Here is a 24,108-nt window from a genome sequence, read left to right as displayed (position 1 = left end):
GCACCATCCTCCAGGGTGCCCGTAGCATACTTCACTCTGTCCCCAGCAGGACAGTTACACATAGCGAACACTGATTCTGCCTTCTCAACCCAACGTAGTAGTCCCACAGCTCCTTCAGTCCCACTGAACGTCTGTGGCTTACAATCCATGAACGTCTTAAACGTATAAGCAGGCAGATTGTTTTGATTCTAATTCGCTTATTGACCTAAGGACTAAAGAAAATACAGCACACGAGTAAGAGTTGAGTACGCGAGATAAGAATAAAGAGTATTTGGCACATTTCGCACCAGCTTGATATGATAGGCTGCCAAAGCCTCAGCCACACGTGTGTTAATCAAGTTTGTTAACTCGGCCCGAGTCATCGCAATGTGACCACGTCCATGGCCTCGTCCGCTCATGATTATATATAAGAAAAGGGAAAAGGTTAAGACTCGAGATAAGGTAGGAGTCAAACCTCACGATAACTTCTACAGACTACTAAGTTTACATCAGACAATAGAGCGGAACCCCTGTCACACTTGTTAGGCCTCACTGGGACTCACATGCACCCCACATTATTATTATGTGTGCACCCATAATAACAATGCGATTTGCATGTTTATCTCAGCTCCTCCCAACTCATGCTTAAAAGGTTCCTCAAATTCGAGTAGCAAGACAAAACACCACCACATAGATCAGGAAGGTTTATCAATCATGTAACATAGGCTAGTAACACAAGAACTTATACTTTAATACTGGGTGTGCATTCACATATAGTGTCATACTCAAGTGTTCACTAAATATGATGTGCAATAAGTAAACGAGAGACGAACCTTGCAATCTGGAACTGAGTGTCATGGTCGCTTTCTGAACTGTTCGGTTATAGTCTGGTTTTATAAAAACGTTTTAAAACCTAGGTCACTATAACCAGTGGCTCTGATACCAAACTGTCACACCCTAAAAATACCACATGCGGTGACCCCGCCAGGCGTGTGACGTACCAGGATCTAGCCACCAATCACATTGAACTAACATCAAGTTATAAAACAAAGTTTCCATTAATAATGATAAAACGTTCATAAACATAATCCAAGTTTAACATATTCAGCGGAAGCAAATAGTAAAACACTGTTCAGATGTTTCAAAAACCAATGTATGTGAAAGTCCAATATATAATTAAACTTTATTGAAAATATACGATCACATATTTGATTGGGCATTTAGGGCGACATAATGGCAGATTTGCTTCATTCTTAGCTAAAAGATGAAATGATTCCCGCGCCAATCTCAATTCTCAAATCGCCTAAACCCTACGCAAAAGTCCAATATATAATGTCTGGCAGTTCGCAAATAGAAAACACAATCGTTGTTTATGGCAGATTTAGAGGGTGTTCGGGATTGAGTTTAAAAAAGACTTATTAATTTTTCAAAAAGTCAATAAGTTAAAAAAATTTTGGCATTGACATTAATTTTTCAAAAACTCAATAAGTTAAAAATTTTTTGGCATTAACAAAATTACTTTTTATTTTACCTTTTTGAGAAGGAGTCAAAAGTTGTTTTGAATAACTTTTGACTTTTTGAATATAAAATTACATATCTAACCCTACCTTTTAAAATTGCAACCAAACATGAAAACTTACCGTATCTTTTTTCAGTCATTTTACTATGGGTGTGGCTAAATGCACCTCCATTTTTACTGTTTATACCATCCTTTCTAAAAATATCATTTTATAATTTTTTAAATTCCACCCTTGAATTTTCTGTTTTTTGAAAATAAGATTAAAAAAAATTCCGACTTATAATTATTTAAAGGAATTGCTGCTCTCAAAACTCCGACTAATATTCAAGCTTTTCTATTCAAGCTTTCCGACTAATATCCCTATTTTTCCTAAATATTCAAAAAATAGAAAATACAAGGGTTGATTGTATTTATTTACAAACTTCAGGGGGTGAGTGCAACTAGTAAAATTAAAAAAGATGGGAGGGCATTTAGCAACACCCAATTCATATAAGATTGGAACACCTAAAAATAGTTGAGTAAATTTAAAAGAAAAAAGAATTTAAATGACTTTATTAAAACAATTGAAGAAATTTGGTTACTGTAACTCGAGTTTTTTCTTACTATCTAGTATTACAAAACCATTCACCAATGACCAAACTGATGGGGACGTTTTTATTATCTAATTTCCCCAAACAACCTGTAGGTTATTAAAAAAATTATTGGTTTAACCCTTTAAATATTTGCTGATGATGATGTGGATTTCTTATTTTATATGTTTTCTTTTAATGTTTAAAAGATGTGGTAAAAATCTAGTATTACCTGCTAATTAGATCAGCTGGAAGTGCCTCGTGATCAAAACGCCATTGTTGAGCATATATATCAGATGAAAATTGCATAGAATATTTCAATAAAGAGAAAAAAATAGGGATGTTTTCTAATACAAATTTTCAAAAAATAGAAAATACAAGGATTGATTGTATTTATTTACAAACTTTAGGGGGAGTGCAACCAGTAAAATTTAAAAAGATGGGAGTGCATTTAGCAACACCCTTTCACTATTTTCCACATAAAAGTTAATTCAAACAATTTTTTAAAAACACATTTTCAAAAAGTAATAGGTAATTAAGCACCTTTAACAAAAAAAAAAAAAAAATTAAAGTTAAATAAGCAATCCAAGACACCCTCTTAATATTTATTTGGGGTTTTGGTGAAGATGACCATACGACCTGTCTCTTTCAATGGATTAGTGTTGTCTCTATTCAGGTACCTAGATCAATTTCCTCTCAGATATTGTCCACAATTATTTAATTTGTTGACTGTTGTTATTTAACAACATACCTAATATAATATTCATATTGTTTAATTGGCATTAATATATCTAACATAGTCATCCTATCCAATCATCCTACTTTATATTAACTAGATTTAGCTCTCGCGCGCGATGCGCTGCGTATCCACCATGACCACCTGATAGTTTAATCCCAATACGCCCTTCATGTTTCGTTTTCGCACTCACCTCTTCAACACAACCAATATTATATTTTTCTGTTTATCAAAGAAAAAAACACCCACGTACTTGAAGTGAATATTAAAACATATAACAATTTATCAAATAAAAAAGCACCCACATACCTATGATATGAATATCATAACATATAATGAAAAAGTGGGAAGAACAAACAAAAAGAAAAGCACAAATGAAAATATCAGTTAACACCCCACCAATCCACTCATAATGAAGGCTGCTTGCAATTCAAATAAACAACTTTGTAATCGTTTATTTCACTTACAAGTAATAATAGACGCACACTATAAATAAATATCACATTTCTAATCGCCCTTACAACCACTAAATGTTGTATCTAAACACGTAGAAGATAATTTAAGGAAATCTTGGTCTAAACAATACAAAAGGATATTAGATTGAAGTGAAAAGCTAATTAATCTACCTACGAAATTATCTTATTTCTTCATGTTTAAACAACACTGATCATAACATCTCCATTGTTGAATCCTGAGATTACCTGGAACGTAGAAGACCGATTGCGTGGAATGTATAAGACAAGGAGAGCTTGAGAGATAAAGGTAAAGCAACAAAAATTTTAAAAAAAAAAAAAAAGACAACTTTGGATAAAAGGTGTGAAAGAAATTCTCAGTTGACGGATTGTAACTGACTGTGATCTGGTTGATTGGTGATTTTGCGAGCAAGTTCTTCGGCTTCAACACAATAATAGAGAAAAACCTGCTTGTATTTCGGCTTCTACATCTTCACTGCCTGAATTAGTTGTATTGCTAAAAGTGTAAGATAAATATATATTAAACATTAAACAGATAATTTAAATTTTGCAAACCTGAATAGGCTTAACATGGGGTTTATTGAGGCGTTTAAGGTGCTTCTGAACCTGAAGTTTCTGTCTAGAAGCTGGTGGCTGTCTAGCGGCGCAAGATAGAGAGATGACATCCCAAATGATGAAAATTGGCAACAAAACAACCTTATGCAATATTTTCTTCTGACTTCTGCTAACATACGCCACTGCCATTTTCAAAAGCCATAAACAGAAAAAAAAAAAAAAAAAAAAAAAAAAACACATAAGCAATATACACACTGCTTATCCTACACACACCTTGAAAACTACTTTTCCTACGCACACCCTACAGATCATAACATTTGCTTTATTGTTTCTTCAAGAGTTCAAGATTCACACCGCTTATCCTACGCACAACCTGAACACTGCTTTTCCTACGCAGTCCGCAGACCCTCTGTTTGAGTAGTTTCAATCGTCAATTAACAAAGATATAAATGCAAGGGATGTAATTTAAAAAGATTGATTTGTGTCCGCCTTATACTTGATTCTCCTCCACCGCAACTTAAATTCATAACAACTCATAGATATGTAAGCTTTTTAGTTGAAAAAAAATATATTTACATTTTGTAGCCTGCAACAACAATAGAATGATCAGATTCCATGGCAGAAGATGACCTTCGAATCTATTATCCTATAAATTTGCTGACAACTAAGAATTAAAAAAAAAAAAACCCATAATAAACAATCCATTTCAGACACGTAGGCTCTGTTGTTCTATATAAACTTGTAATTACCTGCCAATTGTAGGTTGAAAGATAAAAGTTACGATTATCGCCATTGCCACACATTCCAGTCCTTCAATAATATGTACAGTCGCATTCTTCAGGACAATCTGGATACACAACAGAGCAACATAGACGTAATAAAAGCATACACAACACAATATTCAAGGCAAAAAAAAAGTAACTTACGCATATTCACTTGCATATGACGATATAAAAACTGAAATCTACCATGAAAACATAGCATAACACATGCAAAGAATATTCGATGAAGTCACCCCAGGTTCCTCACCAACGTCTTGAAACAGGCCAGGACTGAAGCATCGGTCTAATCACCACCACTACCACCATACTTCTTCTTGTGGCGGCGTCAACGGGTCAACAAACAAATCACTCGCACCACTCAACCACCTTTGTGCACCTGACAACCTACCGCATTCATCCTGACAACAAAAACTGATGCAAGCAAATATTAGGGTTTGCATTCAGTTAGGATATGATTTAGGGGCTGTTTGTTTACCTCTTAAAGAGGCTCTTAATGGTTCAGACCTCTTACTGGTTCAGCATTTACTGGTCTAGACTATTTGTTTCATGAGCAGATGTCTGAATGGTTCAGACATTTGCCTCTGAATGGTAAAGAATTATACAGAGTCTGAATGGTTAAGACATCTAATCTGAATTGGTATGACATTTGCCTCTGAACGATTAAGCATTATACTAGCTCTTAGTGGTTCAGACCTCTTACTGGTTCAGCACCTAACCATTCAGATGTTGCCAAGCAGCCCCTTACATACCTTTTCCGTACGGCCTGAGGACGACTTGGCACTGAAAGTTTACAGAGTTTATGTGACCTACAAAATCAGCATAAAAAATATATTAGTTAACATGAAATAAAATTTATGGCCGTTTCGATGAAATTTACACTTTACTTTGGAAAACCAAGCTTTTGTCTTAAGTTAATTGACATTGCATTGCTCTACCTAAAAAGATCATGTTCTTAATTGAAGTGTTCAGCCACATGTAACCATTTCATAACAAATTAACCTATTTCAATAAGCAGACGATGTAAATGTGTAAATCATTAACTGCATGCTCCACTAAAACAACACCCAATATATCTTGAAACTACATGATCATGTAACAAAAGAAAATAAAACCCATGTCAGAAACCTATAAACTTTTCCATATCATCAAAAATATACATCTACATCAATCAGGATACATATTTATTATTCAACTGATTACTTAAACCCTAACTCAATAAGCTATTGTACCGCAACTGAACAAAACATCATATTACTTTTTATAAGAAACCCTTACTCGAGAAGAAGAATAAGAAGAAAAGGCAATCAAGAACCCTAAGCCCACCGATTTAAGAAAATCATTCTGATAAAAAGTCGAGCGATTTAAACAACTGATTCTGGCCGTCAATCAATTCACCATGGTCCATAGAGGGGGTAAAAAGAATAAAAGATGCTAGAAGATAAAAAGGGAAGAATCCCAAAGGGGTGGCCGGAACCCTAATCGACAATGCCGGCCTTTGACTACCACCAATACAAACCGCCACACGCCTGGAACCACCATCGCCGCACACCAATCCATCACTTCGAAACCCATCTCCGTATTGTCTTTCGTCTCTCTCTCAACACGTGGATGTCAGTTAAAACTTTGTAGGGATGGATGAAGTGTTATTTGTGCGTAGGCAGTAGGAAGCCAGCCAGGTATACAAACGTCCACAATACAAAGACATACAAACCTCAAAACATACCATACAACAGCAAAAGCGTACAGCACCGTTTATGCAGCAGGTACAAACGCAAACAACCTATATATGTTGAAAATTATAATATAGCTAGATATTTACCCTGCGCGCGTTACGCCGCAGGAGGCTACGAAGGCAGAAACATCACCAACACCCAAACTCTCTCAAGCAAGATGCTTTAGGTGGCTGGGCTACAACGTAACAAATAATTAACATAAGTATGCATTTAATCCTACAAAAATCATTCAACTCATCTAAACTTGTAACAAAAAACATGGGAAAATAGTAAAACAACTTGCCATTACTCATCCCTGCTCTTTTACTCTACAACTTCAGGCTCTTCCGTATGTCCATTCTCATGCCTCTCAACAATATCATAACCGATTTGAAGATGATTTGATTCTTTAAATATTGCAATTAACATTAAATCCATCAGAAAGACAACTAACAATAAAAAAAAGCTATGAAATTGGAGATTAAATGACCCTGAGAAGAGTAAGTCCATCCAAGGTAGGTTTTACAGAATAAGAAACCTGTTACAAGTGAAATTAGGGTTAATAACTGGATGATTGAATAGATGAAATTGAATTGTTCATCCGTCTATATAGAGAGAAATCAAGCTTTTACACACTAATTTGTGTATCTCACGCCCGATAAGAGGCTTATCAGAATCACTTTCATGGCCGATACCATCATTTTTGGTCCTTGAACCTTCAACAAAATCAAATTTACTGTGTAAAAAGGGGTAACCGGAATCTCGCTGAAACCCTAGTCGGGTCACTGGAGTTTGTTTGTGAAGTCACCGTCACCGCCGACTTGAGTTTGTTTTTGAAGTCACCGCCACCGCCGGATCTGTCTGTTTCTTCCGAATCCCTCTTTCTCGCTCTTTCTTCTCTTCGTTCTCACTCTTTCTTTCTCTTCGCTCTCCCCCTCTTCCTTTGTATCACTCTGTTTCTTTCATCTGGAATTTATAGTGTCTAACCAAATCCCATAAACCTAGTACAACATTCTAAGCAGAATGTACCAACCGCATTGCAGCAAGTTGTTGCAAATTAGAGTATATATAATATAATTCTAAGCAGAATGTACCAACCTCATTGCAGCAAGTTGTTGCAAATTAGAGTATATATAAATATCTGATGGTTGGTTATTTTATAATCAAAATTTCAATTTTACAATAGTCAGATTTGAGAGGTAAGGTCTGATTTATGCTTAATTTTGGTTGCAGCATCTGATCTTCAATAGACAACAAAGAAAAACTCAAAAAACCAAGCCACTAAGGTATCGTTCAACATTTGCTTAGTTTTATATATAGTATACATGATTCTTTATGTAGCAATTAAATATGTTCCAATTTAATGTAAAGATACGTGAATACACAGTGGCAAATATATGTGATTAGAATAATGTGGCTTGTTTTGATTCAAAACTTTTGAATACAGGATTTGTATTAAATACATCAGTTGCAATGATTCTCTATGTAGCAATGATTCTTTGTGTTTATTTTCTCGTCATAAGATTTCCAATAAAAGAAGAAATGGAATTTATTATTGAAGATGTTATTGACTTAAATCTGAACACATTATGGATGTTGAAGATGTAATGGACTATCAAGATTGAAAACGAGCACATGTTATGTTTTGTTGAAGCTGCTTCTTTTGTTTTTGACACTTTTTATATTATACTAGCCTAAGATCCTGCGAGTTTCGCGGGTTGGTTAACATAAACATATAATATCTACTGGCATTAAAGCCCATGTAGATCATCATTTTTGTTCTAGGCCTTTCCAAACTTAGGCTTCACGTCTAAGGGTCTAGTGACTAACTTTGAATTTTTTTGAGAAATTGGAAAAAGAATGGATCAGAATCCGAACCTTTTTTGGAATTAGTACTTCTATTTAAGCAAATTCAAGAAATAACATGTAGACCCATCATTGATCTATCAATAAACACTACAATTCATATGGGCGAAAACCTAAATGTTACATAATTGAAGTCATCACGAAAGTGTAATTTTAGAAAAATAAAACACTTTAAACATCTCATAGAGCTCATAATCTGAAACAATGACCAAATTATATTATATTATTCTAATAAAATTAAACATCAAATAGTAATTGTTCATTGAACATGTAACCATAAGTTTCTTTTTCTAAAGATTAGCACAATTGTAATTTATTTTTATTTGTCTATTCAAAACCAAATACCACCTTTATACACAATGCCACGTTGCGCTTAACCGAATCATTCTTGGTATGATAACGTTGCAAACTCCGAAACTCACACGTTGCCGTGGAGATCCGGTGGGGATCTGATCAGCACCAAACTCCATTATGCGTGCAAAACGTAGATACGGTGACGGTGTTAAAACCTGTAACATTTAGTTTAGACGACTTACAATTAATATTGAGGTTTAGTGAGGATGAGAAGTAAAGTATCTCGATGTAAGATTTAAAACCTATATACAACACTCTTAAGAGTAATGAAAACTTTTGATAATAGAGAAGCTAAGCTACTGCAAAATCATAATCAAACTTAAAAACATCTATTGCATGTAAACATGAATGATGTGTACATTCCCAAATGTTGCTTCAGAACATGCAATGAAAGCAACAATAATAATTTTCTACTTCATTTCAAGTTCAGGTAAACTATTTTAATTATAACTCAGAAGTCATATAAATTCAGAACAACATTAATGGTAATAAAATAAAAACTTACAATTGTTGATCAAATGGCGTTTGAACTGTATTGTAACAATCGTAAACTACAGAATCTGCTAGGTTGCTTCGATTTGGACTTCAGACGGCTCGATCTAATAATTGACCAAGAATGAAAATAAAAACAAACACAATAAGTTATATATTTATAACCATAACCAACACCAAAAGTTAAATTGTGAAATATAGAAATAAAAAGTTGATAATCACTTCATAAGCATCGGTTATAAGCGCATTATCACATAATAAGATCATTTGACCTCCCGAAACCAAATGAATATTAAAAAGATACCTATTTTCGAACCAAGATCCATCCACCACTCGTACATTGTCCTGTGATTTCAGCCACTTCCTTATCTGCGTGCCCACAAACATCGAAGCTGTAAGTTTAATCTCTAGTAATAAAAAGCGGCAACTACTACCCTTTTACTTATAAATGGGTCGATTTGGGTTTTATTTTATCTCAAACGGGTCAAACTAAAAAATGGCTAAAAAGTAAAAATGTAACAAATGGATTGAAACTTGAAAGTATACCAAAGGCTACATTCTTAAGCATAGAACCTCCTAGAAGAACTGTGTAAAAAGTTTAGATTATTATTGTAATGATAAACAAAGTAATTATTGTAAACGATAGACTAAAAGGTGTTTTCGGGTTGATTCAACATAACCTGACCCGTACTACAAAATTGGCCTAGAATGCCCATCTTGCCACCTCTAATCTTTATTAAAATTTGGATGACGTAGCAACCAAATTTAATTCTTAAAAAGTACATTCAATAAAAAAGTTGAGAAGAGCATTAGGTTACCTATTTCGCTAAAAATGATACGGGCCAAAGGAGTCAAAATTTTTCATGTGTATTTTTAACACATACAACTTGATAAACGCTTTATTTAGGAAAATTAAAGTTATTAATTCCATAACAACTTACCTGCTCACTCTCTAACAAAACTTGGAGCATGCATTTTCGGAAACAAATCATGTTTTTCCTTGTACTAACAATTAAAACGGTAATTAAGATCAACTAACAATATAATTCGCCTAAAAATCACATAATTAATTTGTAAGATGGCCTTAAAAGTACACAAATTAAAACACAGTTTCCACATAACCAAGCATTAGAAAGCTTTAAACATTAATTTAGCAACAACAGAGAAATAAACATATCTAAATCCTATACTTACTAATGATGATCCTTAATGCTCCTTGGAGCTGCAACTTTTAACATTGATTTAAAACGCGTTCTTTTATATGTTTCATCCACATCGGCAAATGTCATTAACAATATCAATGTCCCTCCAGTTTTGTAAGCCAGTTGACCTCTTGTTTGACTTTGTTGCCATCATTCAAATATGTTTCTAAAGGATGATAATTTTTAAAAGATTTGGAATCTTCGACTCAATATGAATGGAGGTAATTTTCAATTGAAATTTTTTGTTGAAAGCATTTATCAGTACCTATGAATAAATGTAAACATGTGACTCAAATATGCAAGAGGTAATTCTCAATAGAAAAGGTTACAAGTTACCTTTTTATGAAGCTCAGAGATGGACTTCTTTATACCCCACATTTGATGTTTTATCTGTAGGCTTCCAAGTCATTAATAGTTTCAAGATTAAGAAGCCAAAAAGAAAGTGAAATACTGCACAATAATCATGTCAAAGACTCGAGTAACTTACAATTGGATCAACTTATACAAACATGTAATCTAGTCATGATACAAAATGAGTCATATGAAAGTGACAGTAAAAAAAATTCACCCCAAGACAAATAACAAAGCAAAAACCAATTCAGATTTCGAACAAATAAACACAAAATGTTGTGCTAGTGACACTTTTGGGGCAATTTACACCGGTGTTCCAACTATAGATTTTGGTTGTGAATGCAGGAATGAAGACCGAAGTAGATCATATACAAATCAAACCAAAATTAATATTACGAAAAGTAAATTAATGCTTACCTTTCAGTAACCAAAATCACGTATCTTCATGTTTAGATGGCTCGGCCACATCGAGCCCTGGTCCAGTCCGATTATGATCATATAGTGTCATCTTCCGCTCCAACATGTTCCTGTTGGTGATGTGCTTAGTTAATATGGTCTTGGTTTCACCGTTTTGAGCTGGTTGCTAGTCAGAAGAGTTTATAGATTTAATGAAAAAGTTACAATATGGTGCATACAATTATTATTTAGTTCAAATGACAAACACTCACTCGAACTTCTTTGTTTCATAAGCTTCAAGATTCGATAACGACATATAATTAAAAGGCAAGATGTACTTTGACCCTTAACGGGTCAAATGGGCCAGGTAGAAGTAAACCAAAATGTATTAGAAATAAGTATGGCCTCTTGAATCATTTTACAAAGCTACATACGTAAAAAAAAATAATTAGCATCGTATGGCGGCAAAAAAGGGCCAGCCACATTTAGTCATCAAAAGTTTATATGCTTAAAATATTCAAAATCATTTTATTAAAAAAATCAACTTATGTAAGTTCTTGATGATATTCACAAGTGTAAGCTGGCCCATTTTAGAAACATCTATTTTAACGTATTATTCAACCCATCTATATCATAACCTTACAGCAGGAACACAACAACGTATAGTGACTCGCGCTCCCCTTTAACTTAGGATTGGCCGCACAGCCCTTCTCAGTAGCCGTCTTGATCAATTGACCCACCGCTTTTTGGTCAAGAACCTATGAACCATAATATGATATATGTGTCAATAACATTTACTCAAAATATCCACAATCTGTTTGTAACTTGTATACTATAACTACTGTTACTGACCTCAAATGGACCATGTTGTAAAATGCCTTGGGAAAGATACCATATTCTTTCAAAATAAATTCTAAACATATTAAAATCTATATGCGCTGATCTAGTCAGTCTATAAGTCTATATAATGAAATATGTGGACCGACAATAACCGAATTTGGATCGGAGGACTGGATGGCCTTTGTAGTCAAAGTTACCATCGACAAAGTTGTTGAGCATCCGTGTAGCTCAGCCGAGTCACCGCCAGGTGCGGTGGGCGGCTATCCCGTTCTCTCCAAACTGTCCTTTGTTTCCAACATCAATCGTAATCTTACCAAGGTAAAAAACAAACAGAAAAAAACGAAAAAAACCTAATCAGTGAACAAAACAGTGGCTAATCGTAATGTTTCAAAGACAAAAATCAAATCGGAACAAACGTAAATTACCTTGATGAGAGCTAAGTTGTACGATTGTGGTGTTTGCTAGTAGCATGCGACATATAAATCAATTTTGGGTTTGTCTACTGTGAAAAGTGGAAAGCAATTGTAATTAGGGAATATGCTAGTCACCAAATTTAATACACATCAAAACGTATTGAATCTTGTATACCGTAACCCACACACATAAAAATAACTGTAATTATGTTAAATTTGTATATACAGTCAAATTCATACATATCCAAAGCTGTGTATTAAATGGAGCTCCATTAACATTCCACTAACCGTTAAAAAAGCATCTCTATGATCTCCACTGATCAACATTCTGGTAAGTAAACATGACTAAAACATAATACTAACCATCAAATACTTTTTCTTAATAGAAATCAGAAATTTTAAAAGATGATATACCTTTCTAAGTGATATCCCAAATAACTTTGATGGCTTCACTGCTTATTTCAGATTTTGACAATCATGGTCAAATTTTTAATAAGTAATGTCATTGGAGATAATGTATGCAAATGAGCAGATCTGAAATAAATTGAATCCTTATGATCACAAAATTTAGCTAGGACTCTTAGAAAATTAATCAGATTTAGGGCTTTTGGAAAACCTTAGCATAGAAAAACAAAATCCAACCTAATCAGAATTCACCCAAATCATATGATTTAATAAAATAAATCAGTAATAAAGAGAACCGAACTACTGAAGGGTAAAGTGTTACCTTGTAAAAGTAATTAATTTTGTTGAACAACAGTATGTGGTCCATGAATAGGAAGAACCTGCTTCTCACATAAGATTGGAGGCCCTGTACACACAATTCAACTCTTTACGGTTGTACAATTTCAAACAGAAACTATAATGAATAAATAAAAACATACAATATCATACCTAAATTACAACAAATTCAAACGTTCAATCAAATCGGACCAATTCCATGGAGAGCCAAGAATCAGCGACAAAAACAACCTACGAACATGTTAGGTCCGCTTTTCCCAAAATAATAGATTTCTTACATAAACAAGATTTTTCGAACATTGAAATACCACTTTGACACTTAATAGAATTTTTTTTACAAAAATTGGGCATGACCCGTTTGTAAAACGGACATACCCCCTGTTTTGACATAACATACAACGTTTACATACGACCCGTTTTACATAAAATCATTCCAACAAAAATAACGAGTTTTCAAATCTAAAACAATTTAACAAAGTTTAACCAAGTAACAAAACATGGACCCGAAAGCATGCATATAAGTTGCGGAAGCGCTTGGTATTATAAGGCTTGAACATGTGCTCGTCCCATACCTCCAAATCGCCTATAGAGGTGCTTTACCTACATTAACATCCACAAATAAAAAAAAAAAAGTTAGTTATCGCCATAGAAAATCATAACCTTTCGTTTTAGCTTTATCCATATAAAACATTCCTACTCTTAAGCATACAACAACCCAATAATTGGGTTAGGCATAACCACTCTCATAGAGAGTTTGACATACACATTCGACCCGTGCAATTGGGTTTAGCATAAACACTCTCGTAGAGAGTTAAGCATACACATTCAACCCGTTTAATTGGGTTTAGCATAAACACTCTCGTAGAGAGTTAAGCATACACATTCAACCCGTTTAATTGGGTTTAGCATAAACACTCTCGTAGAGAGTTGAGCATACACATTCAACCCGTTTAATTGGGTTTAGCATAAACACTCTCGTAGAGAGTTAAGCATACACATTCTTTATTATAGCATTCGAGCTATCCGTTAGAACGGATGGCATTCATCATTACTTGACACGATTGAATCTCAATCGATCAAATGCATAGCTTAATACCACATTCAATAGCATTCCCAAATCCGCAAGGGATTTGTCGCTTACTTACTACTTGTCGTATTTGTCATACAAAGATAAGTTTACATCAAAATTTATATGAATAGAAAGGATAACAAGGACTCGTATGCAAAGAACATACCTCGATCATGCGTGTCTTCCGTTTTCTTAGTGCTTGAACTTTCTTCTTTCACGCCTACATTAACATGTTCATTCTATCATTTAATCCATCCGAACATCATTTCATTATTTTCGTGTATTATCATGAAACAACATCATCATAATTTTCCGAATTTCACATAAATATTCTCTTAAGCATTTCATCAAACACTTGGTAGGCATCATAATTAAGGTATGAGGTACAAGTCTCTAAAGCACATTTTTACTAGTTCATCATCACCCAACATTCATATTTAATCTAATTTTGCATAACTAATTCCTCCTTCATCAATTTATCTAACATTCAAGCATTACAAACTAGATCATATATACATCAAGATAACATACAATCACCATCATTATGATCTTCATAATCATAACACAATTTCACAAAGTGGGTTTTCACTACAATCTTTCATGCAATCTAAAATCACACATGATTCTTGTTCTAGGAGGCAATTCTAACTCAAATTTCCCATATATGGTACAAGAAATCGAGATTGGTTGAACCCCTCATTCTATAATTCGTGATTTCAGAAAATTAAGCTTACCACTTCAATAATCGAGTTTAGATGAGTGTAAATCGAAGTTCATGCATTGGATTATCCTTGAATTTCCTCTTCAATTTGCTGAATTTGGAGAACAAGGGTTTCACCTTGTTCTCCTTCTGCTTGATCGATCCAACCCCACGCACAGGATGTGTGTTTGTGGGTTTACCCACTATAAATCCTTATTTATTAGAACTTTACACATTACCCCCCTTATAAATTGTTAAGTATTTAATTCAAGCATTATTTCAAATTTTTAACTTATTTCTTATCATAACCCATCAACTAGGTTACTTTTTTTTTTTTTTTTTGTTCATTTTCATTTATTTTAATTGGTAACCGGTTTTTGGGGCGTTACAAGTCTACCCCCCTTAAAGGAGGTTTCGTCCCCGAAACCTTTCTCATTCCAACTAGACCACTTCTACTCTTACTTTTTCATCTATTCATTCACGATGCTTAATACAATATAGACGCATTCGGGATCTTGGCAAAAGTTTTTTTTTTTTTTTTATTCATGCATAAACGTATTTGTACGCATTGTCCCTCCGTTCTTAAATCAAGTAAATTACTTTCATAATCACCTATAAGTCAGAATCTGATCCAGGGCTTTTATTAGTGTCGTTTTCAGTTTATAATGCCAGTTTCTAGCATACATCATCACTAGCGATTCGTTCATTGGAATTTATTCCAATGTATACTATTGGTCGTACAAGCTTATGCTTACGGTTTGTTTCTATCTTTCTAAATAAGTGACATGTTCATACATTTACTAATATAAATAAATCGATTTATTTTATTCCGCACACGAATCATGCACGACATAATTCATTATTGTAATTATAAGCAACCCCATCATTCCATTACTAACGTTCTTCCAATTACTTTCTTGCTCATATGAGGGCTTAGCACAACTTTATACGTATACTATAGACATTTAATGACTTAATGGTACTAATACAAAACTTCCCACTTCCTAATTACTTTTTCATACTTAATACGAGTATAAGGCGTCATTCTACGGTTACAACCGTCACTTGAACTAATTACATGTTTGAGTTTTAGCCTTGAATTTAATCATTCGCACACTTTATTATCAGCTCCTTGCATGAACTACTTACGATAACAACTAGGTATGTTGTGTACGAGCACCATACTAGCGTTTAACCAATTCAACTCAAACTTTAGTTTAAGGCCTTTAATTCTCCCTCTTAATGTCATTCATACTTTCTCACGCTGACCAGTACAGGTCGATCGCTGTATAGCATACCACAATCATTCTACCATTCATTTTGTTCACATTTACGAATAAACCTACGGATCCTTAATCATTAACTAAGAAATAAACATTTTACTAACCTCGCTTTCAACGTATAAGTCGGTTATCCGTGTGCCGGATCGATCCGCTTCTTTATATGTACCTTCCATGCTAGAATTTGTCTCGTTTATTCATGAAATATGCTCTCACTCGTGGGCATCCTCCCACTAGCTTCAATACTATTATTTCACTAAGAGTTCCATCATATTTATCTATAAATAATTAATTAGCACATAGCCTTTCATAATTGTGTCCTACAGGGTGTTTGTTCGCCTATTGTATCTTTCAAAATTTTCTTACGTACATGCTAAACATATCATACATTCCATTTCTTACATACAATTCTTTCTTTTTATTGGTTATTTCTCCAACTTTCGCAGTTTGACCTTTCAAGGTCAGACTAACACCCCCTTACCTATTGTGGTCGCATCGAGGTACACGTTCGTACCTTATACTTACATAATTGCAAGGGCTTCATTTATTTCGTTCGACTTTTCGGAAGTCTAATTGTAAATGCATTCTTACATATGGGTATCAGTTATCTTATTTTGACACATCATTCTCTAGTCGAACCCTAAGATCCTATTAAAAATATAATCTTTTATACGTACCTGGCGCGGGTCAAAACCCGTGACTCGTTATTTATACTTTGCGACGACAATGCTTTCCAAACTGTGACAAAGCATGCCCATACATTATGCTCACCTATAAGTAATAAACTTGACAAATCGAACATTGAATACCGGGTTCAAATAGCGATCGTCCTTTGACCCGTATAACTTTATTTGAGTTTGGTACTTCGTTTTTATTCTCACTTCTTTAATACGTCTTCACTTACGGATTCGAACTTTTAAATTATTACTTTTCACTTTTACTAGTTTGAATCCATTTCTCATATTCTAATATTTTCATCTGTACCTTACGTTCTTCTGTCGTATCAATTACCATGATATTTCTTATGATATATTTTCGTATTAATCTTCTACATTCAACTTCAAGTGTTGGGTTCTAGCACTAATTCCATGTCCTAATTCATGTAGCGCGTCTCTACGCCACACTCTACATCCTATTTCTAGTGGTGTTCCCACCATTCTTTCTTAAATTTTATTCACATTCAATCGTAAGCTTAAACTTTTCATTCTTATCCTTCTTTCCTATATTGATCCAATCCTTTAAGAATCGTTAGACCCCTTTTTGCTAGCTTGACTGGACATAAGTGAGATGATTCTCGTGTTTTTCTAGAGCTTCGGTCAATTCATGACCATTTCTTAATATATCATTTCCATTTGTTCGTTCACCGTATTTGGTGTTAATTCACCTACGTTCTCTAGCATGTCCCTTACTAATGAGTATCCTACATTACACGTTGCATTTCTTACGTAATATTTCCAAAGTTTGTAAGTAGTTATTATTTACTGTCTTCTACAATATAACCTTATAAGGTCAATCACCACCCAATACTTTTTGTATATAAGTATTTCAGTACATGTTGCACTTACTCTCAATTCGAACATCTTTACAAAAATGTCTTTAACTAACATCCCAACTAATATTCTTCCCATACCTTTCATCAACATTACCAAGTCCTCATTTCCGCCTTAGAATTTCTCAACTAAAATTTATGACCGATTTACCCTTATAATGAGGTCTTATCGGTTTAACATTATGCCAACAATCTCAACAAAACATACCATAACCTTTCTCATTTATTTATACATTTCGCTTTGATTTCGAATACTCAAACATATATACACCTTCATGTAGATGAATTCGAAGCGATTGCGAAATCACTTACCTTTAGCGTTCATGTTCATGCTTGCCTCATTGCTTCCTCTTACTCCGTTTGCCATCCATACTTGAATTAACTGACAAGACTTCCATCCTTACATATTAATATATTACTACATTCATAACACTGTTAGCTTATGTGAGCATACATACAACTATTCATTTTCTTTCTATTCATAAGTTAATTGACTTTCGTTAGTCAAATTTCGTAAAAACAAGGCATTTATTATTAATCATCTCACTTCCAATCCATACAACTAAACTATCGTCAAGCATAACACGTAAATCACTTAATACATAACACATCAACTCTTCACTTTAGCTTTTGTGTCTAATGACCATTTCATAATATTCCTATACTGTTGACTTTTAGATAGTCAACTGTCTTGCTTACATACTTCAAACTTTTGAACATGTAAAACATGATAGACCGTAATACTAATATTCTACGTATTTCATACATATAATTTACGTAATCCCCCAAACAATACACATATGTACATTCACCTTCACGTATTTTCGCATACTAATGCTTCATGATTCTACAAATGGTAATTACCATTCAAGTTAACTATATAACATAATTCCAACGTATCTTTTACTATTAAGCTCATATGATTCGCGTTTAGCACATATTCGCCCCTTAATCATAATATGGTAAATTATTAATTACACATAAGCATCACACCATTCTGGTACAAGGTACACGCCTCTAATGCATAATTCTGATCAAAGCATACATTCATCCGAATTTTCATAAATTTTTACTTTATCGCCAACGGTCTACATAACCTTACATAACTTATTATATCTTCTATTAACTTGCCAGGAGCATAAAACGGGCATTTCTGAGAAGTATGGTAACTTAAATTATAGTTCACAAGCTTTCAATACATCATAGTTCATTAGTCCGTATTTACTTCATTCGCATCCTCACATTTTAAACTTTACTCATTTTTCATTCATATTTTTTTTTTTTAGCATTCATTCGTGTCATTCGACACATTACTTTCGACCCTTAAAATTTTCTTTCCATCGTAACCACTAATCGTGGTTACATATATCTTATTGGGCCTTATATAGATCCTACACGAACATTTAATAGGCCTTAAAACACTTTGGAAACTCAAAATACGAAAACCAAAACAAAACAAAAATCCTTAGCGGATTTGATTTCCGCTAGCCGTCGGCGACAGCTTCACACCCCGTCGGCGACGGGCTTCATAAATGGGGCGTCGCCCACAATGTCCGTAGACAGAAAGATAGGCCGTCGACAAACATGGGGCGTCGGCGACGGCATTACAGCCCGTCGGCGACGGCCCCTCTTTTGCTGAAACGCTGCTGAACCTTATTTTGACAGTTCCGACCATTTCCCGGGTCCGTTTTCAGCCACCCGGGTCCAGGGACTTCTCATTTTACCCATCTTAACATTTCTTAACATAAGTAATCTTAAATCTTAAACCGTAACGCACTATACATACTCATATCAAGCGAATGTTTAAAATTTTACCTCATTGGCGATCTCGGAGCGAGCACATTTGCACGAGCCATGGTTTGAGTTCGAGCGCTAAGACTCTTGCCCGAATCCCTCAAACCTTGGCTCTGATACCAACTTGTTAGGTCCGCTTTTCCCAAAATAATAGATTTCTTACATAAACAAGATTTTTCGAACATTGAAATACCACTTTGACACTTAATAGAATTTTTTTTACAAAAATTGGGCATGACCCGTTTGTAAAACGGACATACCCCCTGTTTTGACATAACATACAACGTTTACATACGACCCGTTTTACATAAAATCATTCCAACAAAAATAACGAGTTTTCAAATCTAAAACAATTTAACAAAGTTTAACCAAGTAACAAAACATGGACCCGAAAGCATGCATATAAGTTGCGGAAGCGCTTGGTATTATAAGGCTTGAACATGTGCTCGTCCCATACCTCCAAATCGCCTATAGAGGTGCTTTACCTACATTAACATCCACAAATTAAAAAAAAAAGTTAGTTATCGCCATAGAAAATCATAACCTTTCGTTTTAGCTTTATCCATATAAAACATTCCTACTCTTAAGCATACAACAACCCAATAATTGGGTTAGGCATAACCACTCTCATAGAGAGTTTGACATACACATTCGACCCGTGCAATTGGGTTTAGCATAAACACTCTCGTAGAGAGTTAAGCATACACATTCAACCCGTTTAATTGGGTTTAGCATAAACACTCTCGTAGAGAGTTAAGCATACACATTCAACCCGTTTAATTGGGTTTAGCATAAACACTCTCGTAGAGAGTTGAGCATACACATTCAACCCGTTTAATTGGGTTTAGCATAAACACTCTCGTAGAGAGTTAAGCATACACATTCTTTATTATAGCATTCGAGCTATCCGTTAGAACGGATGGCATTCATCATTACTTGACACGATTGAATCTCAATCGATCAAATGCATAGCTTAATACCACATTCAATAGCATTCCCAAATCCGCAAGGGATTTGTCGCTTACTTACTACTTGTCGTATTTGTCATACAAAGATAAGTTTACATCAAAATTTATATGAATAGAAAGGATAACAAGGACTCGTATGCAAAGAACATACCTCGATCATGCGTGTCTTCCGTTTTCTTAGTGCTTGAACTTTCTTCTTTCACGCCTACATTAACATGTTCATTCTATCATTTAATCCATCCGAACATCATTTCATTATTTTCGTGTATTATCATGAAACAACATCATCATAATTTTCCGAATTTCACATAAATATTCTCTTAAGCATTTCATCAAACACTTGGTAGGCATCATAATTAAGGTATGAGGTACAAGTCTCTAAAGCACATTTTTACTAGTTCATCATCACCCAACATTCATATTTAATCTAATTTTGCATAACTAATTCCTCCTTCATCAATTTATCTAACATTCAAGCATTACAAACTAGATCATATATACATCAAGATAACATACAATCACCATCATTATGATCTTCATAATCATAACACAATTTCACAAAGTGGGTTTTCACTACAATCTTTCATGCAATCTAAAATCACACATGATTCTTGTTCTAGGAGGCAATTCTAACTCAAATTTCCCATATATGGTACAAGAAATCGAGATTGGTTGAACCCCTCATTCTATAATTCGTGATTTCAGAAAATTAAGCTTACCACTTCAATAATCGAGTTTAGATGAGTGTAAATCGAAGTTCATGCATTGGATTATCCTTGAATTTCCTCTTCAATTTGCTGAATTTGGAGAACAAGGGTTTCACCTTGTTCTCCTTCTGCTTGATCGATCCAACCCCACGCACAGGATGTGTGTTTGTGGGTTTACCCACTATAAATCCTTATTTATTAGAACTTTACACATTACCCCCCTTATAAATTGTTAAGTATTTAATTCAAGTATTATTTCAAATTTTTAACTTATTTCTTATCATAACCCATCAACTAGGTTACTTTTTTTTTTTTTGTTCATTTTCATTTATTTTAATTGGTAACCGGTTTTTGGGGCGTTACAGAACACGAAAAAAATCATATCTAATTCAACATAATCTTAAACAAAAATTCCTATTTCAAGCCTATAATAATCAATCCTACCTCTAGATTGTTTAACCTGTAATAATATTGAACACAAAGACCCTATAACAACCAGCTTTAATCATCTAACGCAATAATTATTAAATATCAACTGATAAATTCAAACATCAACATAACTCTCTTATAGGAATAAGCCGTCACTAACCTAGTGATTTACAAACCCACAAAGTCGAATAGCCTAAGTCAATATAATGATGGAACAAAACATCCACATAAAATCAACATGGAAGTATAATATCAAGTAATCAAGTTCAAAATACCAAATATAAAATTAACCTATCCAAAGTATTTTACTACTCATTTTTCTATTTAAGTTAACACCTTCATATGCCACAAACATGTGAATACTCACCTTTTCGCTGTAAAGTTTTAGGAAATACACTAGAAATAAGACCCACAAATGAAAACATTGAATACTCAAAACAAAGTGGTCAAAATCTCTTGTGATAAATATAATATGAACGAAGTGGCTATAGAGGACGACGTAGATTAGGGTTTTTGAATGTCAAGGAGGATGAAATAAAAATGGGGAAAGAAGAGAGAGAGGGAGGTGTGAAATTAATATAAAAATCTGAAAAATACCACTGTCAAGTTTCGAGCTGGTCTTGGACAGATAATGAATATGGCTCCATAAGTCTCTCCCTGTCCCTACATTGGACCAAAATCTTCAGGATCTAGGTAAGAAAGTACTAACTGTGCAGAGTTAGGTAGTGTGAACAAAATATTGACCCATTCATTTTTGGAGAAAATCGGTGTTTTCAGTTGCTAATTCGAGTCTTGAAACATAACTAATAGTCAAATTACTGTATTTGGATTGCCCATATAACACTGTATAATTATAATTGCTCTGTAAGAAAGTCAAGATCAATTCTTGGTCAACGTTTCATTCAGTTAAAGCATCTAGTAATAATCTTTGGAAAAAACCAACTTGTAATCTTGAAAAAATATACTTAATATTTACCTGCCTACACGAAGAACATCACCAAGAAACATGATACCCATGATTACTACAATCACCGTTGAGATGGGCTCTTGATGAAACAGTCTATAACTTCTCAACAACAGTGGAGAAAAGAGTATGAGTAAAAGATAGTTCCATATCCATAAATCTTTGACAGAAGCAAGAAAAAGGTAACCTTAGAATTTAGAAATATAGAATAAAAATCCTAATTTTAAAAGAAACCTTGATGGATTCAAAATTGGTAGTTAAATCATACTCCACATAACTTATTTTCATCTCATCCGTTCTGTTCCATTAGAGCCCAAAAAAGCACCACCGGAAACCGAATATAAACAAAAACTACAACAGAAGCAAAATCATCAGATTTGTTCATAATAAGTTGAAAAGATATTTAAACCCTAACAACCAGTATCTGTAATCTAAGGTAACCGAATGGTTACAAACTAAGTTGAAAACATTATATATCCCCTGTTATAATGAAATATACTACCCCAAGGGGAAACTACTACCACAACAGCAACTTAACATGTATTAATCAAGATTTTCAAAAACCCTAACCTGAAACATGATATCCGGGTGATACCCAATCCGCGAAGAGATTGATGCTGAAAAAATAGAGGAAAATCGATATTTAAATCCAAAGTTAGAGACCTGTAGATACCTTAAATCCATATGAGATACAACAATCAGGAAGGGCCACGCTTAGAATCAAACATACGAAAGCATATACTAACCTTGATCTTCTTCTCTACTTACGGGGTATTAAAAAACCCTAACTCGTCAAAAAGTTATCAGATGTTGGCTATGATTTCATATCTTCTTAGGCCTGATTTCATGGACAATGTTGGCTATGTGGTTGCCAATGGCTATTTGGAAGATTAAGGGGCTTATTACTTACAACCGAAAATCAAATAAGAGGATTGAAGAGATGGATTGAAGAAGATGCAAAATGCGGCAATATAGTTTTTTAGGGTTTGAGCAGGGTTTGTAGAAGGAATTGTTCAATCACGGCCTTTAGAAAAGAAGCGGAAGATGATTTTGGCGGAAAAAAGAAAAAAAAGTGGTCTAAGCAAACGACACCTCGCAAAGATTGTTTTGCTTTATTAGAAGTAGTAGATTCTATTTTAAGTATGGTTTTCAAACTTTAGAGCTGAAAATTAAATATTCGGGTCAAGCGGGTCGTTTTCGAGTCAGCCGTGAAAAATCGAGTCGTGTTTGGGTTCACATGCCTAGCAGAATTTCGGGCCCGTGTTCGGGTTTGTGTAATTTTTTCGGGTTCATGTCGGGTTGAACCACCAACCTGCCAACCCGACCCGTTTAACACCCGCTAGATTTAACCACATCAAATGGCCCCACTTTTGAAAAAAAATATATATATCTTTTAGGTGTTTAGAATAAAAGTTACAAAAATACAATAGCCATCATGCTTGTTGCTTTTTTTTCTTCTCAATTTTAATTACAAACGATATTATATTTTAATTACAACTAAAAAAACTTGTCTATATAGATTATCATAATCACAAGAACAACTTTATACAAGTTAGGTGGTATTCTTAATAATCATATTTCTAGAATATAATCTTTTGTAACATGGGTATGAAGGTATGAAGTATGGTGACATTTGGGACTCACCTTTCAATTGAAACTTTTTTTTTT

At 34.1% G+C, this 24,108-nt stretch overlaps 4 long non-coding RNA genes across 34 annotated transcripts; all 4 read right to left on the bottom strand.

Moving 5' to 3' along the window:
• Positions 1-3,232: 3,232 nt before the first annotated feature.
• Positions 3,233-6,521, bottom strand: LOC110920916. 7 transcript variants are annotated; one of them, XR_004885931.1, is made up of 8 exons: positions 6,433-6,521; positions 5,089-5,419; positions 4,758-5,024; positions 4,581-4,678; positions 4,408-4,417; positions 4,105-4,240; positions 3,832-4,013; positions 3,233-3,755 (listed from the first exon to the last, which is right to left on the bottom strand). It is a non-coding gene; the product is annotated as an uncharacterized LOC110920916 (long non-coding RNA). The 7 variants fall into 7 exon arrangements; XR_004885930.1 differs by having other exon boundaries at positions 4,408-4,678; XR_004885929.1 differs by having other exon boundaries at positions 4,105-4,417.
• A 1,907-nt stretch (positions 6,522-8,428) lies between these two features.
• LOC110921745 lies at positions 8,429-23,539 on the bottom strand. Of its 25 annotated transcripts, none has more exons than XR_004885914.1 (16): positions 23,187-23,539; positions 23,011-23,057; positions 22,675-22,791; positions 22,453-22,542; positions 22,074-22,139; positions 13,134-13,211; positions 12,654-13,050; positions 12,480-12,567; positions 12,252-12,328; positions 11,839-12,135; positions 11,625-11,744; positions 11,008-11,412; positions 10,576-10,629; positions 9,342-9,406; positions 9,051-9,144; positions 8,429-8,700 (listed from the first exon to the last, which is right to left on the bottom strand). It is a non-coding gene; the product is annotated as an uncharacterized LOC110921745 (long non-coding RNA). The 25 variants fall into 25 exon arrangements; XR_004885916.1 differs by having other exon boundaries at positions 12,528-12,567; XR_004885907.1 differs by having other exon boundaries at positions 12,252-12,567; positions 12,654-12,773; positions 12,967-13,050.
• Positions 13,292-14,918, bottom strand: LOC110921824. Its single transcript, XR_002582674.2, has 3 exons — positions 14,784-14,918; positions 14,216-14,269; positions 13,292-13,580 (listed from the first exon to the last, which is right to left on the bottom strand). It is a non-coding gene; the product is annotated as an uncharacterized LOC110921824 (long non-coding RNA).
• Positions 19,569-21,194, bottom strand: LOC110921825. Its single transcript, XR_002582675.2, has 3 exons — positions 21,060-21,194; positions 20,492-20,545; positions 19,569-19,857 (listed from the first exon to the last, which is right to left on the bottom strand). It is a non-coding gene; the product is annotated as an uncharacterized LOC110921825 (long non-coding RNA).
• Positions 23,540-24,108: the final 569 nt, after the last annotated feature.

The sequence above is a fragment of the Helianthus annuus genome, chromosome 17 (assembly GCF_002127325.2).
Source record: "Helianthus annuus cultivar XRQ/B chromosome 17, HanXRQr2.0-SUNRISE, whole genome shotgun sequence".
Taxonomy (NCBI): domain Eukaryota; kingdom Viridiplantae; phylum Streptophyta; class Magnoliopsida; order Asterales; family Asteraceae; genus Helianthus; species Helianthus annuus.
This window is presented reverse-complemented; position numbering and strand designations above follow the sequence as displayed.